Raw genomic sequence first — 17,635 nt, forward strand, 5'->3', positions numbered from 1 at the left:
GTCTTGTTTTGTGGTCAATAGATTTGAGACTGCTATAGTTTTTTGTATTTTTGTTTTATTGCTCAAAGTCGAAGGTATGATGGTATCAATCCCATGTTTGGGTGCTTTATAATTGGACGAAGATGAAAGGAAAATAATAAAATTAGACATCGGCATTATCACAATACGGTAACTGTTGAAACATTAAATGTAGAGCTAAAGGGAACCCAGAACCAGACTTTGGGTGAGAGGGGGAAAGTAGAGATGAACGAGGGAGCACAATCCCAGAACCAGCCTAGGTTTGAGAGGGGGAATGCAGAACAAGAGGACCCAACAACCAGACCATGCGGTTTGGGGAACACGGGTGGGGCCGAAAGGGATACGGGAGGGGGTGGTATGAGTGAGGGGACAGCTGTTTTGACCGTGCTGTGGCCCAGCACTGTTAGGAGAGATGGTGAAATAGAAAAACAGAAGGAGGGACAAAACTTTAAAGACTGAGGATTAAAAAAGTTAACCTTTCCAGAGGGGTCCCAAAGCTGAGAGGAGATGTAAAGAAGTACATAGTCACCAAGAAAGTGATTTGACTAAGAAATGCTAGCGGAGGATGATGACAGCACAACCTTGGCGATTAAGAAGCCAAGGACCAGAACCAGCAGGGCCTATGAGGAAACCCCACTCTCTCATGAAAAGAGTGAATAGAAAGAACGTTGACAGTCAGATCAGCTTAAAAGATAAATATTTCTGCCTTCACTTTCAGATATCCAGACATCACAAATGCAAAAATGTCAAAAAGATTCAATTCACTACAACATTGCAATGCCACCAGAAAATCTTTGCAGACATCTGTGCTATGATGAACTCCGGCGAAATGTAAGCTAGCTGCTAGTCGTTTTAAATGACCAGCACAATGGCATGGTAGGAAACCAGTGAGACATCCTTAACAGTTGCCAGCGTCACTACAAAGCATCAAATCCGATTTCTGCGAGGCCGATTTTGCTGACCTGTTTTCTGTGCATTTCATCGCAATATAGAGGGGGGTGGGTTATGGTATTTAATAACATGCGTGGTTGTCGAGTGGGTGCTGGGGAGGCTCCGCTTCATTCATTTACAGTGGAATTTGTAAAAAAACGGGTCAGTGAAATCGGATTTGCAGTAACAGATGCGATGTGTTCATGTAGATCTTGTTGCCAGCAAGTCAAAGATGATGCTGAGCTACTGTTATAGGAACTCGTTGGGTGTGTGTATTGGTCGCTATCCTGAGGGGTCAGATTGGAAACCACCATCTGCCAAGGCCATGACATCTAAGGACCAATCCGACTCATGACTCCCACCAGCCAATAGCTGCATGCCAGGTCACCTTGCAAACATAATTTGCGGCATATTTAAATCCACTCACAAAATGGCGTCCAACATTGGAAACACTGCGACCAACCACACTTGCTTGAACTTTAGCAGGTAAGGAGGCTCGCCCTCTCTCCACAGGTTCTCTAAGAGGTTCACTCCATGTATCTTTTATCTGCTGCAATCATTCCCGGCAACACACGTACACCGCCACTCCCGTGCCTGCCTTTTTTATCCTTAGTTGGTTAAGGGAATTGCATGGATCAGGCACCGGGGTGCCTGAACAAATGACTGCTCAATATCGATTCGATTCTCAGACACAGTAATTACTGGCATGCCAGGGATCGAATTAGGCAATTATATCAATGACACAACCATAGAACTCACTAGTCACTTTACTATAGCACTGCTCCTCAGGACTTATCAGTTAATACCTATTGGAGGACCACCGATTTCCCTCTCCCAGGCGTCCAGCTCACACGCCTCCTATATTGACGGACACACGTTGCCCCACCACAGATGGGCACACTATGAATTGATTTTGCTAGCTCTTAAGATAACGTTGGTTCTAACAACGCTAGCACTGCGTTCTCTCTACACCATGCAATTGGTTGCCAATCTCACTCACGATGCACATATATCCTCTTGACGTTTCCTAATATTTGTCGCAGTGTATAGGGAAAAGACCGAAAAAAAATATCAGAAAAAAAGGTCGAACCAAAAAATCTCGAGAAAAAAAAATAATCGAATTTTTTTTTCAATAGGTTTTTTTTTCGAAATGGGGGGGTTCCCCCCAAACCCCTTTTTTCATTTTTTTTATTTTACCCCTTTTTTTACTTACCTGACCCCAAAAATACATATAAATAAATAAATAAAAAAATGTGATTTTTTTTTTTTTTTTTCCCGAGATTTTTTTTCGAGATTTTTGTCATTCGATATTTTTTTTCGGCCTTTTGACTGACCACCATTTGTCGCTAGGTGTTAAGATGGATTTCTGAACTCTGACCTGGTGGGCAGATGTTCAGAAGGCCAGCCTAGTTTCTTGGAACAGGGTAACCTTCAGGACAAGCCAGACCAATCAAGGTAGCATTGGCAGCGGTCAAGACAAGGTCTCAGGAGGGGTGAGGGTGATCGAAAGCCCACAATGAGCACACACAGTAAACAGCACAAATGACTCTCTCTGGTGTATATACCAAAAATACATGTGCATTTATTAAAGGCCTTTTAATTCAACCACAAAGTAAAACTCAGCAATATTAACAAAACTAGCACAACACTAACTAGGAAACATATATACAGTAACTATTGGCCTAAAGGAATATTACACCAGTATAGGGCCACAACCTGCAACAGAAAGGGGTCATACAGTGCAAATATACTTTGGGCAGTACTTCATCAATTCAAACCCTAACAAATAGGCAGTGCAGTCCCTAAGAAGTGTGGAGCCTTGTGCTCAAAAGTACTTTCAGTGCCAGAGCACTGGAACGTGCAGTTAAGTTCAATATGGGTCTCTTCAAGGGGCTGTAGTGACTCAGGAAGGTGGGTGAGGTGATGAAGGGCAGAGCGAATTCCAAGAATCGAGAATAGCTTGGTAGCACAGGTTATTTGACAAAGGAGAGTGGCCCTCAGGAGACATTGTGCGTAAATGTCTATGGATGCGCCAGTGGCCACCAGTAAGGGATGCAAGTACTTACCGACCCACGGCGCACTCCAGACCAAACTTCGTCAGTCAAGTCCAGTTCGTTTGCAGTTTCGAATCCTGCAGTTGCGCGTCTCTGCTGCTTTCAGGGACTGTGTTCTGCGACCTCAGTCTGTTTATTAACATTTATGTAGCGCACAGCAGCCCTGGGGCATTGTGGCGCTGTTACAGTGAACAAATCTGGTTGCAGGGAGTATACCAGTTTACAGAGATAAGCATTAGACATGCTGGATGTATGGCACAGGCTGTTAGGTTATACATACTTAGTTACAGTCGACACAATAAGGTGAAAGGCACTAAGGTGAAGTTGTATGTGTCAGTTGAAAAGTGTGGTTTTGAGGCTTTTGCAGAAGGTGGTGAGGGAGGTTTCAGCTCTAAGGGCATGTGGCAGGCCGTTCCAAAGTTAAGGCGCTAGGTATGGGAAGCCTATTTCGAGGGGATTGGGTCCTCTGACGTATTCCATATCTATGACATGTAATCACCACAGCTGTGCTGCTTCGGAAACTTTTTCGCCGTCTGCGTCCTGCGTCGATGACGTCGATGCGCCGTCGTCGAGGACCTCCTCCGACGTCATCCGATGTGATAAGTAGGACGCACGACGCCCATAGCCTCAGTTCCGTTTTTTCCGCGAACGTGTTGCTTCGTGTTTCTCGGTTCTAAGCCTCGACTCTTTGGAGTTCTGTTCTTTCTGGTTCTTCGAACCTGTTCGTTTGTGAATTTCCTTCGGCGATGTCTTCCACTTCGTCTTCAACCCCGCGTCCGGGCTTTAAGAAGTGCGGGGAGTGTGGGTCCAAGATGTCGGTGACTGACTCGCACGACGCCTGCCTCTGGTGCCACGGATGACTGTATCGACTGCCAGTCGCTCACGTCCAAAGCCTTACGCGAACGTAAGAAGAAGTTGTCGGTAGGTCGGGTGTCCAAGCCCCGGAAGTCGAAGTCGGCGGGGCTTTCGACGGATGATTCGAGGGGTGACTCTCCGCGTCATCGTCGGAAGTCTCGTCGGTCTTCTTCTAGGAGTGGGTCTCGCCACTCAGCCTCTTCGAGGCATTCTCGGAAGCGCCGTCACCGGTCGCCTTCCAGGTCCTCTTCCAAGGATTCTGCACGGCACGTCGGTTACCCCACCAGCCGTGCGACGCCGGAGGAATGGGCTTCCTTCGGGAAGAAAATGTTGGCGATTCTTGAGTCGCAGGGTACTCAGCCGTCCGCGCCCCCGAGTGGGGTCGGCCGTGTGAGGTCGAGAGACGCCGCTTGCAAGAGTGGTCGGCACGAGTCACGGGAGCGGTCCCGTTCGGACAAGGAGGCTCGTTCTCGCCGTACTCGTTCCAGGTCCCGGTCCTCGACGCGTTCGAGACCGTGTGCTCCTGTGAAGTCTTCGAGGAAGACATCGACGTCTGAGGCGTCGAGGGCGTCGACAGGCTTTCTCGAGGCTCCGGCTTCGAGGACGTCGTCGAAGCCGTCGACGATCAGGTCGTCGAGGGACACGCTCGGGGCTCCGGCTTCGAGGGCTGTGTCGACGCCGCCGATACTGGAGGCGCTGCATCTGACGTCGACGCCGATTTCCTCGACGTCGACGCCGATCCTCTCTGCGCCGTTGCCGGTTTTCTCGGCGTCGGCGCCGATTCGCTCGACGCCTTCGACGCCCTTCGACGCCCTTCGTGTCGGAGGTGCCCCGTGTCACGGGTGTACCCCCTAGGAAGGCTCTGGTTAAGAGCAAGCACTCTCAGGTGCCTTTTCGCCACCTGGAATATATTTCGGAGGCGGATGAGGATTCTGATGGCCTGGTTCCTAGTCAGGTGCCAGATGAAATTGTCTCGGGCCATAGTCAGTTTGACGATTTGAGGCAGTCACTGCATGATGCCAGTGGACTGGACACCTCTCCGGAGGTGGAATTTTGTAGGCCTGAGCCTGGCTCCCATGCCGATTCCTCGTACCGGCGCCTTATGGCTAGGGTGTCTGAGTATCTGGGATGGTCTGCTCCCCCAGGGGAGTTTGTGCAGGATGATCTGACGGACATCCTTGATGTTGGTCCCCCAACTGACCCGGTACTGCCGTTCCATATGGCTTTACAGAGAAGGGTGGCGGCGGCTTGGACTGCTCCGGAGAGTCTCCCGGCGGTGGGCAGATCCTTGTCGCGTAAATACCGTCCAGCCAGTAGCGACCCCTGCTACTTGACCAGGCACCCCACTCCGGAAAGTTTGGTGGTGCAGGCGGCCACGGCCCCGGCAAAGCAGGCGTCGTACCCTACCATCCCTCCTGATAGGGACGACAAACGTTTTGATGGCTGGGCGAAGAAAGTGTTTTCTTCTGGTGGTATGGCGCTTCAGGCGGCCAACTCCATTTGTGCCTTGTCACGTTTCACGCACACTCTGTGGAACTGTGTTGCGTTAGCGGCTGAACATATTCCCAAAGGGGATGAACGGGATGGTTTCCTTGCTATGGTCCAGGATGGTAAGGATGCCATGTGTGAGTCCGTTCAGTCGGGTCTGGACTTGGCTGAATGCGTCAGTAGGTCCATGGCGGCGACCACCGTGATACGCAGGTTTGCGTGGTTGCGGAAGTCGGGGTTTGCTCCTGATGTGCAGTCCCGGCTCCTCAACATGCCCTTTGATGGTGAACACCTTTTTGGCAGCAAGGCTGACGAGAGCCTTGAGAGGTTGCAGACCTCAAAAGCTGCAGCGAAGTCGTTGGGCGCTGCGGTTCGCCAACCTCCGCCTTTTCGTCCTAGGGGACAGCAGTGGAGGGGTGGTTCCTTTCGCTATTACTCATCCTTCAGTAAAGCGAGAGGAGCTGGCAGTCAAAGAGGCCAACGCAGGGGTACCAGAGGTGGACGACAGGGTACCCGTGGTGCCAAGGCCGCTCGGGCAGTTGCCTCTTTGCCCTCAGGTAACGCCGCAGCCGCTCCCACTCAGTCGTGAGGCCATGTCCCATGGTTCGCCGGTTGGGGGAAGGCTGGCGCAGCATCTTGTAGAGTGGCAAGCCATTACTTCAGATGTGTGGGTTCTGGAGATCATAACCCACGGCTACTGTCTTCCTTTTCGGCACAGGCCTCGCGACAATCCACCGGGGAACCTCTCTTTGCAGAGTCCGGATTCGCTCCTTGCGCAGGAAATTCAAGCCCTGCTGGAGAAAGGCGCCATAGAACTGGTGCCTGTAGCGGAGAGGAACAAGGGATGGTATTCCCCTTATTTTTTGGTTTCGAAGAAAGACGGGGGATTGAGACCCATCATGGACTTGCGCGGTTTGAACAAACTCCTCAGGAAGGACAAGTTCAAGATGGTTACTCTCTCTCAAGTCCTCCAGGCCCTTCAGCTTCAGGACTGGTTGGTGTCACTCGACCTCAAGGATGCTTACTTCCATGTGCCGATCCATCCCGAGCACAAGAAGTACCTGAGGTTCGCGGTTGGCGACTCGCACTTTCAGTTTCGGGTCCTGCCGTTCGGATTGACCTCCGCCCCGAGGGTTTTCACCAAGCTCATGGTGGTGGTGGCAGCGCATCTCAGGCAAGGGGGGATTCACGTCTACCCCTACCTGGACGATTGGTTGATCAGGGGGAGCTCTCCCGAGCAAGTCCTGGATCATCTATCGATCACCTGTCGCTCCCTTCACAGGCTGGGCTTCTCCCTCAATTTAAAGAAGTCCCATTTGACGCCAACACTGCGGCTCCAGTACATCGGAGCAGTGCTCGACACTTCCCTGGGGCAGTGTTTTCCTCCCCAGGTGAGGGCTCTTCACATTCAGCAGATGGTGCACAAGTTTCAGCATGCTCAGACGCTCCCAGCGTTCGAGTTCTTGAGGTTGCTCGGCCTCATGGCATCCTGCATTCTTCTGGTGCCAGAGGCTCGCCTGCGGATGAGATCGTTGCAGTGGGCACTCAAGACGCAATGGTCGCAGTCCTCCGGCAGGATGTCGGACTCGATTCAGGTGCCGTCCTCGGTCGCCCGGGACCTTCTGTGGTAGGCCGTCGAAGGCAACTTGATGAAGGGGGCTCCATTTTGGCTTCCCTGGCCGGAGCTGACGATCGTGACGGATGCATCCCTCACGGGATGGGGAGCTCATGCCAACGGGCTGACAGTCAGCAGTCGTTGGTCTCCGTCGGAGTCCAGACTCCATATCAATCTGTTGGAGCTGAGGGCCGTCAGGCTAGCCCTGAAGGCTTTTCTGCCGTCTGTGCGAGGGAAGAATGTCCTGATCCTGACGGACAACACAGTGGCCATGCACTACCTCAACAAAAAGGGGGGGGCTGGGTCACTTCCTCTGTGCAGAGAGGCGATGCAGCTCGAGTTCTGGGCCATCCAGCAGGAAGTTTCGATCTCGGCAGTTCATCTGGCCGGAGCCGAAAACGTGACGGCGGACGCTCTGAGCAGGCAGAGCGCGATCTCTCACGAGTGGGAGTTGGCTCAGGAGATTCTCCTGGAGATCTTCGCCCTTTGGGGGACCCCTCAAGTGGATCTCTTCGCCTCCAGTGTCAACCGGAAGTGCGAAAGGTTTTGCTCGCGGGAATTTCCTCCAGAAGGAGCCTTAGGAGACGCGTTCGTGGTGGAGTGGTCATTCCCGCTGCTGTACGCGTTTCCTCCAGTCCCCGTCATCCCGCAAGTGCTGCGGAGGTTACGGAAGTTCGGTTCCCGGATGATCCTCATTGCCCCGGCGTGGGCTCGGAGGACGTGGTACCCGGACCTTCTCGACTTATCCATCTGCCCTCCACGTCGTCTTCCCTACCGAGACGATCTGCTCTCACGGGAGGGGGGTCAGGTTCTCCATCCAGAGGTCAGATCCCTCAACCTTCACGCTTGGCTTCTGAAAGGTTGAGGTATAAGGATTGGGACCTCCCTGAGGACGTGATGGAGGTGTTGCTTTCGGCCCGAAGGCCGGCAACAAAGTCTCTGTACCGTTGCCGTTGGCGTAAGTTCTGCGACTGGTGCAGAGTTCAGAATGTGGATCCTTTTGCATGTGACATCCCCATGGTTCTGTCCTTTTTACTTTCTTTGGCCCACAGGGGCTTGCAAGTGGGTACCGTTAAGGGTTACCTGGCGGCGCTGTCCATCTTTAAGCGCTCGTCTGAAGAGTGTTCTTACTTTAAATTCCCTTTGATTTCACAGTTCCTGAAAGGGCTCACTAATGTGTTCCCTCCGTCACCTTTCCTGGTGCCCGGTTGGGATTTAAACCTGGTTCTTAAGTTTCTTATGGGTGCTCCGTTTGAGCCTTTACATTCTTGCCCTTTGAGGCTGTTAACTCTGAAAACTGTGTTTTTTAGTTGCGGTTACTTCCGCTCGCAGAGTGTGTGAGTTACAGGCACTTTCAGTTAAGCCTCCCTTCACTGTATTTCACAAGGACAGGGTTGTCCTTAGAGTTCGTCCTTATTTTCTTCCGAAGGTAGTGACGGAATTTCATTTGGCCCAGAAGGTTGTTCTTCCGGCATTCTATCCTCCTCCGCATCCTGGTAAGGAAGAGGAGAGGCTCCATAGGCTTGATCCTAGGAGAGCTTTAAGCTTTTATGTTTCACGCATGTCCCGGGTCAGAGTGGATGATCAACTCTTTATTGGTTACGCTGGAAAGCGTTTGGGGCAAGCTGTGACGAAACAGACTTTGTCTCGCTGGATTATTTTGGCCATCTCGGAGTGCTACCGTTTGGCGGGTAAGGACCCACCGGCTGGCTTGCGGGCCCATTCTACCAGGGGTATGGCTGTGTCTACTGCCCTGCAGAGGGGTGTTCCTATTCGCAACATCTGTGATGCAGCCACCTGGGCTTCAGTACATATATTTGTACGTCACTATTCCCTTGATTCCATCTCAGCACAGGATCTGGCCTTTGGCAAGGCGGTCCTTTGCTCTGCTATTTGATTGGCTATTCTACATTTTGATTCTAAATTCTTTCCCTCCTCCTTGCTTTGGTACTGCTTTGGGAGTCTGTCATAGATATGGAATACGTCGGAGGACCCAATCCCCTCGAAGAACAAGTTACTTTCTTACCTGGTAACGTTCTTTCGATGGGATGGTCCGACGACGTATTCCATATCGCTCCCGCCCGGCCTTCCCCGCTGCAGAATTTCTTTTGCGATTGCAGCTTACGTTCCGCAAGGCTTTGTGTCTGACTGGCAGTTGACTTATGTCACACGTTCTGGGGGAAAAAACTACAACTGAGGCTATGGGCGTCGTGCATCCTACTTATCACATCGGATGACGTCTGACGTCGGAGGAGGTCCTCGACGACGGCGCATCGACGTCATCGACGCAGGACGCAGACGCCGAAAAAGTTTCCGAAGCAGCACAGCTGTGGTGATTACATGTCATAGATATGGAATACGTCGTCGGACCATCCCATCGAAAGAACGTTACCAGGTAAGAAAGTAACTTGTTCACCTCCTGCTTTAGCTCTTTTGATGGGCAGGATGTGCAGCCGGTTAGCGTGGTGCGTTCTTATGGGCCTTGTGGAGGTGTCTTTCTGGAGGGTTTCGGATAGGTAAGAGGGGGCTGAGAGGCTAAGGCATTTATGCGTTATGGTAAGAGTCTTGAATGTGATTCTTTCCTTAATGGGAGTCAATGGGCCTCTCGTCTGATTTGTGTAATGTGGTCTCTTTTGGGGATGTTAAGTGCTGCCCTGAGCGCGTTGTTCTGGACTGTTTGTAGTCTGTGTATGTTTCTGGCTGAGGTGCCTGCAAGGAGAACATTGCAGTAATCAAGCTTGGCCCCAATGGTGGCCCTAGCAATACAGAGGCAGTTTTGGTTCGAGAGGAATGGCTTGATGGTGTTTATAAGTTTCGTGGTGTTGGGCGGAGGCAATGGCACGGTCATGTCTGTTCATGGATAGTGTGGAGTCAAGATAGACCCCAAGGGTCTTCACTGAGGCGGAGACGGGATGGTGGTGTTATCAATAAGGAAGTTGCAGTACTTTTGGTTCAGTTTGTTCAGTATTGCTGTCTGGCCTAGGAGAATGATCTCTGTTTTTTCTCCGTTAAGGCAAAGCCCATTTGCTGCCATCCATGCTTGGATGGTGGAGTATATTTGGAGAAGGGCTGCAGAGTCGTGGTCATACGTGCCGGTAAGGGGAAGGAGAACCTGTGTGTCGTTGGCATAGTTTGTGTAAGCTATGCCGAAGGAGTCTAGTTTGTCGAAAAGGGACTTGGTAAATGGATTGTAGAGGGTGGGTGCAGTGCAGTGCAAGAACCCTGCGGGACACCGCTGTGGAAGGTGGTGGGAGCAGCATTGGCAGAATCTGAGAAGACTTTCATAGCTCTGCCTTCTAGGAAGGAGGTTATCCATGAAGAGGCCTGTTTAGAGAAGTGGGCTGCATTGGTCAGGTGGGAGGGTGAGTGTCTTGTGATCGAAGAGGTTGAACGCGGCTGATGGGTCCAATAGAAGTAGGAGGGCCGGTTCACCTTTGTCCATTATCTTAGGTATTTGGTTTTTTTAGGTTTGAGTGCCGTTTCGGTGCCATGGCCTTTGCAGAATCCAGATTGTCTTTTGCCTAGAATGGAGTTGGTTTCAAGGAAATGCTGAATCTGGTTGTGGGCGGCTTTATCTAGGATTTTAAGCAGGAAAGGGACGGTTGCAATGGGACGGTAGTTGTTTGGGTCAGAGGGATCCAGGGATAGTTCTTTAAGAAGGGGGCGGACCCAAGCTTCTTTTAGACTGGATGGGACAGTACCTGAAGTGAACGAGGCATTGATGAATGTCGTGATGATGTGGCCAAGGAGTCGGCGCATTCTTTAATGATGCTTCGTGGACAAATTTTGCTTTTGCACGTGGATGGTTGAGGTGTTGGAGAAGAGCTGTGACTTCGGTTACAGAGACTTCTCTAAATGCAAAGAGGGGGAGGATTAGGCGTAGCGGTGGTAGGTGTGGCATGAGTGGCAGGGTTGGAGTTGGGTAGAGCATTACGCTGTGCTTCTATTTTGTCTTGGAAGAGGGTGATTTTATTTTTATTTTATAATGGCAAGTAGGTCTAGGTTAAGGGTGGTGATGAGGTTGTTAATCTCGAGGGTGTGCGCTTGGAGGGATCGAGCATTAATGAGGGCGCATTTGAGTTGGTGTGCAAGTGTGGTCTTTTTGGGGTTGGAAGAGTGAGGGGGTGGTTGGTGGGGCATTGGCAGGGGGTTATGATGATGTGGTGGGGCGAGTACAACTGGCCGGGGAGGGTCCTGGTATGTTGGAGGTTTGTGTGCGGGGTGCTGAGGAGTGCTCTGATGTGCAGGTGCTGGTTTGTGTGGAATGGGTTTGTTCGTGATGTGGTGGGGGGGTGTGATTAGCTATAGTGAGGAAGCCTAACTTTAGATTTCTCCTTGACCTTGTGTTGGGAAGGCTAGCGTGAGGCATGGGCTCGGTACGAGCTCTGAGCCTCGAGTTCCTGATTTTATCTTGCGTTATGAGCGCTACCTGGGTGACGAGGTTGCTCATGACAGTAAGGTTAGTAGGCCTGATGAGCTTGTGTGGTGAGAGAGGGGCGAGGTGTGTGTGTAGGGGGTATTCAGTGTGCTTGTGTTCGTGTACAGGAGTGTGATCATAGTGAGTGCTATTGTGAAGAGTGGGAGTGATGATGGTGTGCGATATGTGTCTAGATGTGAAGGCACAAGTGGCAGATGGTGAAGTATTGTTGGATACATTGGGTAGCGTGCGGCACAGTGGTGGAGATGGTGGATGTTCTGACCGTGGAGGGCTAAGAGGTGGTGGTCACTATTGGGGGATACAGTGGGCATAGTGCAATGTTCAGAGTTAACTGCACAGTGGGCTTCTATATAGCAATCACTGTTTAATGGCTCAGTAAGCTAAGATAGTTCTATGGTAGGGAATAGAGTGTGCTGGATGCAGTTTCTAAGTTGAGAGCGCAGTGGGCTAGAAGCGGCTTGTGTTCAGTTATTCATGCACAAGGGGCTGATTGCGATATTCACTATTCTGGGTACAGAGGACTAAAATGCATCATGCATGTTAAGGCATAGTAGTTTGAATGCGATTAACAATGTTTAAAGGCAGGGTGGGCTAGATGAAATTTGACTGTAATCGCGGCACAGTATGCTAAATGGAACTTTCAAATCAGAAGGTGCAGTGGGCTAGAAGCGATTTAACTAATCAGGGCACAGAACGGCAGATGCAGCATACATGTTAAGGCACAGACTGGGTGCGGCTCTCATAGAGAAAGGTGCAGAGGGCTTAAAGCGATTTAGCTAATCAAGGCACAATATGGTAAATGCGAGTTTCCACTGGTCATGGCACAGAGGGCTGAAAACGAATATCAGTGTTAGAAGGCCCAGTGAAGTTTAGATACAGTGTGAGAAAGCGGTGGCGTGGTGGTATTAGTGGGCAGGTTACCGACTGTTGTAATGTAGCGATAGTCATTGTAGATATTTGAATAGATTCACTGAAAAGTGATTTTCAGTGGATTGTCAGAGTCTTCCCTCACGTGTGTTTATGCGCACACGAGGTACCGCAGAATGTGGTCAGAGTGGGTGCAGGTAGTGGCGAGGAGGTGTAGCAGAGTTCGGCAGACCTGAACCGGTAGCGGGACAGTGGTAATTCCTCAGCTTCTGGTGAAAGGATCAGGTCCGTTCCACTGCAGCTCGTTTTAGGGCACAGGGGGGCACAGCAGCAAGGTACCCATGAAGTTCGTCACCACAGTGGGGCGACACAGTGATTGCGGATGCTCGGGTTCAGGCTGACTCTCCTAATTCCAGACCTAGGAGTGTACGAAACTCAGTGAGAGAGTGCCTTCCTTCTACCCATAGTTTACAGTCTCCAAAGGCTCAGGGGAAAGGTCTGTACGAGCTGGTCAGTTCAATGGGCAGGCTCATTTGCAGGTTAAGCAGGAGGTGCCGAGAGTAGTTAGTCCCACTACTCCAATGGGTCCAAGCGCCCTTGCAGGCCTTCTGTAAAGAAACAGGGGCTCCGACGGTACAACACCTGGTTCAGGGTGCCAAAACTACCAACGGGTCACCAGCAGTTACATGGATCTGCTTCAGCGGTTCAGGATACTTGGCTCCTTTACGAAGTTCGGTGTGAACTCAGACGATCGACCTGGAATAGGTTTAGAGTGCCTTCTGTTATCCAGAATCTCCTCCACGCCAAAACGAAGAGAAAACAATAGGAGATCTGCTCACTTACAACCATCCTAGACATGGACCAATCACGGACCACGGCGATCCCAGTCATTTCCAGCACACCAGACATCCTACCACCCAGGATGTGTATTGGAACTAGACCGCTCCAGCCCACATCCTGGGCGTGCACGCACGCAAGGCGTGCAGAAGCCAGCAAAAGCTTTGGTATGCCCGGTGGGTCTGCATAACCAAGTAAGGAATTTCCTGGGTCGGCTCGACCCGGGGAAGGCAAAGGGACAAAATGACCAAAGGACAGTACAAAGGACCTTGTGTCATGGCCATTTTAGGCACTGGCCATTGTCCTGGGCCAAACGCAGTTTGGACCATAGACTAAGAGTCAACAATGCTTTAAAGGTAACTGCTGCCTCCGGCTCTCTCCTGGATACACTTGTACATTCACCAAAATTCCTTCGAGGGTGTCTAGGCCTGAAAAATGAGACCCCCGTGCACTGTATTGTAAAGTACATTGTGCACTGATAAAATGTTACCATCAATTGGCAACAAAGTGAAAGACTAAGGGAAACAAAGTCTCCCAGTACTGACAGTCTGAAGGGCATGTCGGTTTCCCCATAACAAAGTGAGCAAAAGCCCAGCGCAGTGCAGCAGAGGAGGGGAGGGTTCACAAATAGGGGAAAAATTTCCCATAAATGGAAACCTTTACTAACACTAGGCCCACAGCCCCACACTCAATATCATAACACCTAGCTATCCGCCATTCGTTGCACACCACGTTTGCTCTCAGTCAGGGCCATTCACTACCAAGCTCCTTAACTATGCATTCTTGTTTCTCACTCTTCCATTGTCGGAGAAGGCTCATGTTTATACCTTCCTTGCCCCCACAGGCTGCACAGCAACCGTGAACTGTGGATTATCCATCCTCAACAGCATAAGGGGCCTTCCCCTTCGTCATACTTTAACGCTTACCAGTGATACTTAGCCTTTCTTGGTAAGCCTCTTACATCAGCTCATTACACAGCTGTCTCGCAACTGGGGCATGTCTCACACTGTAACCTATCTTGATCTATCCATTGCTTGTTTTATTCTTGTTTACTCTTCCTTCTTTCTCCCTCCCTGTATGCCCTGTCCTACATGTCCTATGTCAACCCGCCTTTCATGCTATCGACGACCCCTACACACACCCAATGGGTTGCCACCCCGCCCACCATGATCCACACACTGTGGATAACGCATGTATTTATGACACTGGTCAAATTGAATGTACCATATTTTTGTAAATCAGCCTTGAAAATGACCTCGAAGGTTGAAACACATGTCAGCGATTTAAAATAAACACCAGCTTATGCTCATCCATCTAGATCGCCCAAGCCCTTATTTAGACAACTCACACTCAATATCTGCTCAGTGTCTAGCGCGATTGTGTCAGATCTCACAACCGCATCCCTAATCTGACAAAAAGGGACAGCGCAGCATTGTCCTTAATAGACCAGGTCATGTGCCGCAAGACACACGACAAACTAATCTGGAGGCGCGGTAGTCCTGCTGTTCTAGTGTTCCCACCCACCTGTAATAGGAACTCCCTTTACTAGGAGGAAACATAATCAAAATTTAAAAGGAAAACACAATCCTGGCCTGAAAAAAACATCAAAGTGATGTACATATGTTTGTAAAAGGTTCAAAGAGAAGAGAGCAATCCATGGTCTACAGTTTGAAGGAAGGAAATGAGGACAGTTCAAAGAGCATTAGGCATTTCTTAAAAGGACTAAGCTGCAACAATCCACTCCCCACTTAGGAAGATGATTCGCCCCTCTGTGGGTCACTTACTGATCACTGGCAATCATTCTTCATTGTTACAGGAGACAGTTGTAAAAATAGAACAAAATCACAGGTATAAGTTTCCTAAAGTATCAAACTAACCAAGAAAGACACAAGAACTAAGGCAAACGACAAAATACAAGTATCATCATCACAAACTTTATTTCGGTTAATCAACCGTAAATGTATATACTAATAAAAGACCATGAATTCATGATTCAAATCTGCATGACCAATTTGAGATTTCCGACAACAAAGTTAAGACATATATAAAATCAGAAGCAAATATTCACAACTAAGTGCAAATGCTTTACATAGGTAAAACAAAATGTGGGATTAGTTTGTGATAAGTTCCAGATAAGTTGAGGGTTAACCCACAGTAATTATACTCGTGATAAAACATAGGCAGAGTGCTGAAATATTAGCAAATTCTGCACAGTCAGATCTAATGTAGAAACAGAAGAGGAGAGTCTGAGGCTCGCAGCCTCCTCTGTGTGGGGTCGATTTTCTTATTTGTCACATCATTACTACACTCAGGTTTACACCCTGACTAGGCAGGCTCTATAAATGTAATGTGCCGTTGCACGCGCAACATTTATATCTATACTCTGGCTCAGATATACAGCACTATTGGAGTCTCTGACCCTAGCCTTGGCATCAAATACATTCTTCTCAACTTCATTGTTCTAGTACAAAATAGCAATAACATCCTTGCATAGAGGGCCCATACTATTATTAGCGGGTAACCAATTTTGGGTAAAAGAAGCCAAGGGTAGGATCTCCAGGCTAAAGCGTAGATGCAAAGACCTTTCATAGACTGGGTACATTTTGTCAAGGTATGGCTTACACCCCTGTTGATGCCTTTGGTCGAGATAGCTAAAGCCAACTTTCAAGTGTGAGGCATCGACCAACAAACTATCGTAGCCTCTCAACCTGATGTTCACCTTAATACTTTCTATCAATGTAAGTCTTACAACAGCTGGATGATTCCACAGGTCTACCAGGTCAAGGTCCCGAAATGCAATCCAAACATGGGAAGTTCATGGTAGACTTCTGCCACCCTCCATGTCTAAGAGATATTGTACTGCTTTACTATGTCTTTCAAGGCCACACTGCTTCCACAGTCTGGCCCAGAAGGGTGCTAGTCTCGCTCAGATTTGGGCAGCAACCGACATACCACCAAGCTCCAGGAAGAGCAAAGCGGTAGGGACATTAGCAGGAAGCAACAACAGTTTCTTAAAAAAAGATGTTCATAAGTACAAATCTTCAAGATGTTACTATACCGCCACAGTTCTGAACCATTTAAAGCTGCGGGATAGCTTGCTTGCAGAATAGGTCTAAAGCAGGAAAAATGGCACCCCTCCTGTGTTTCGAATGGAACGCCACGATGGTCCCCCACCTTCTTTAAGGCAGTGGATGATTTGTTGATCTGGGCCTTCCAACCGCCAGACATCTCAATCATAGATAATCATAAAAATCGACCTGTTCCAACAGGGAACCCTCAACTTCGACCTTTTAATCTAGTTTTCTCTGATTGGGGTTTAAAAATCATCACCTGTTGATTTTTCAACATTTAATCTAAGGTCAAACTCCTTAAATATTTTCAGAAATACAGATAGGGACCTCCTGAAACCTTGCAGAGATGTTGCTGTAACAACTGCATCATCTGCAAAAACAGGGCTGGGTACTTTTCAGAGTCAATCTTTAGGCAGTCTTGGCACTCCCTTAGTAAAGAATCAATCATATCATGTACATATATGTTGAAGAGAAGGGGTGCCAGTGCACAGCCCTGCCTACCTCCCTTCTTGACGTCAAAGGGTTGTCCGCCTGAAACGTACACTTGCACTGTTAGCGTTGAAAAGCTGGCATATTATGTTAATTAGTGCAGCAGGAGCATTCCTTAAGTGTAATATTTGCCACAAGGTTTCCCTACAAACTGAATCAAATGCGCTTTTTAAATCTACGAATGCCACATAAAGACGCATTCTCTTTAGAACTGTATTTCTGAATTAGTAAGTAGAGCATAAAGCATTGATTGATGGTTCCTCTATTGGTTCTAAAACCTGCCTGTAGTTCGTGAATTATTGATTCTCTGACTGTCCAGTCCTGTTGATGTTTCAAAATAACTTTCCCGAATATTTTGCCCATGCTATCCAAAAGTGAGATTGTACAGTAATTCCCTGGGATGTCTCTACCACCCTTTTTATAAATCGGTACTATCACTTCCTGACTCCATGAGCTTGGGATTTCCCCCCTAGTCAAAATAGCATTAAAGTCTTGAGAGCATGTTTGGCAGAATTATATACAGTACCCTTTGGGAACACCACACACAATGAAGACTACAAGTGACAGTACAAATTCACCTTTGGTACACGTTTGTACTACACAGTAAAGTGTTGGCGATGGCTGAGCAGCCAGACGTCTCTCAAGAGCAAGTGAGCAGTATCAATAGTTGCACAAAGGACAGCAATTACTGTGATTCAAACAAACACTGACTCAAGGTTTCTGTTAAAAGAATATACGTTTATTTACACATCAGTTGTATAACATCTCACTAAAGTAAAGCAGTTGAAAAATCACACACTTAATACACCACACCACTCCCAATATATTCTGGACAAGTTACTCAAAATGAAGTATGAGCAAAATGGCACTCCAGTAATTTAAAAAGGGAGGGAAAGACAGTTGAGTAAAAATTGAGCAGTACCAACAGGTACTATTAAACAGGGCAATCTAGAAAGAGGAACCACAGTGATGG

At 48.9% G+C, this 17,635-nt stretch overlaps 1 protein-coding gene across 1 annotated transcript in view; it reads left to right on the forward strand.

Moving 5' to 3' along the window:
• LPCAT2 (lysophosphatidylcholine acyltransferase 2) overlaps positions 1–17,635 on the forward strand; it is a 1,163,987-nt gene that overhangs the window by 491,545 nt on the left and 654,807 nt on the right. The window lies entirely within an intron of this gene.

The sequence above is a fragment of the Ambystoma mexicanum genome, chromosome 1q (genome assembly GCF_040938575.1).
Source record: "Ambystoma mexicanum isolate Mex_15411 chromosome 1q, UKY_AmexF1_1, whole genome shotgun sequence".
NCBI lineage: Eukaryota > Metazoa > Chordata > Amphibia > Caudata > Ambystomatidae > Ambystoma > Ambystoma mexicanum.